Source organism: Penaeus monodon, chromosome 29 (assembly GCF_015228065.2).
Source record: "Penaeus monodon isolate SGIC_2016 chromosome 29, NSTDA_Pmon_1, whole genome shotgun sequence".
Lineage (NCBI taxonomy): Eukaryota > Metazoa > Arthropoda > Malacostraca > Decapoda > Penaeidae > Penaeus > Penaeus monodon.
The window spans coordinates 6,734,046-6,734,988 of record NC_051414.1 but is presented as its reverse complement, the minus strand read 5'-3'; the positions used below and the strand labels follow the sequence as shown (position 1 = coordinate 6,734,988).

Below are 943 nucleotides of genomic sequence, written 5' to 3'. Positions count from 1 at the left end.
ATAAAATGGAAATAAGTAGACAAACCCGTAGTTATTCCTTTATTTTTGTTTCCCTTTGTGAGTGTATTTAGATTTTGAACTTAGACGGTCGTGGAGTGAACGTAGGATTTCGAATTAACGCTCATTATGAAATGGGGCTTCGCTGGCTATTTGACCGGCACTCTTCTATCCATGATATAATAAATCCACGAAAAGAAGTGACGTGGCACAGTTTAAAATGCCATTTTCTTATCATTGACATTTACTTCTTTTAATGGAAGCCTTATTATATATATGGGTTTTATATACTAATAGCGTGCGGTAGTATTTGGCTAACCCTTTCAGTAAAAAAAAAAAAATGAAAGGATCAAAGTATTGAATCCTTATAGAAACTCTTATTATTGTTTTCGTCATTTCTTCCAAGGTAGATTTTGTCAAAAAAATAGATTTCGAATAGAAAATTTCATTATCATTTATTTATATTCGTATGCCCTGTAGACCGTTAAAACCGTTACATGATTTTGAAAGTTTGAAGATAAAGAAAATAACTTGGTAGATCCTGAGCGTGTGACTGCGTTATTAGCTGAGATAGAAAACTAGTTTTAACGCTAAATCTAACACATTACCGTGGAATTATTGACTCCAAATGATGATGGAAAACGCCATTTTAATCAGGAAGAAATTTGTTCTGTTTTTAGACCCCAAGAATACACAAAGATAGAGTTTGTGTTTTTCTTTTTTCGTGGTCTCCAAATTTGATATATCTTTCTATTCTTGTTTTCTCTCTCCAAAATTATGCCAGAATTACTACAGTTATTTATTGTTTTGTTTTTTTCTCTTATTTGTTTATTTATTTGTGTTTTCGTTTATACTTGTATTTATTTTTTGAAAGTGATCATTACTGATCATCTTCATCTTTTTATTCAGTTTAACATTCTGTTCTATTTTAGTTCCTGATAACTCG

At 30.8% G+C, this 943-nt stretch overlaps 1 protein-coding gene across 1 annotated transcript in view; it reads left to right on the top strand.

Moving 5' to 3' along the window:
* The window catches only part of LOC119591919 (PDZ and LIM domain protein Zasp-like), a gene marked incomplete in the record, with an annotated part of 137,443 nt that overhangs the window by 120,730 nt on the left and 15,770 nt on the right, over positions 1-943 (top strand).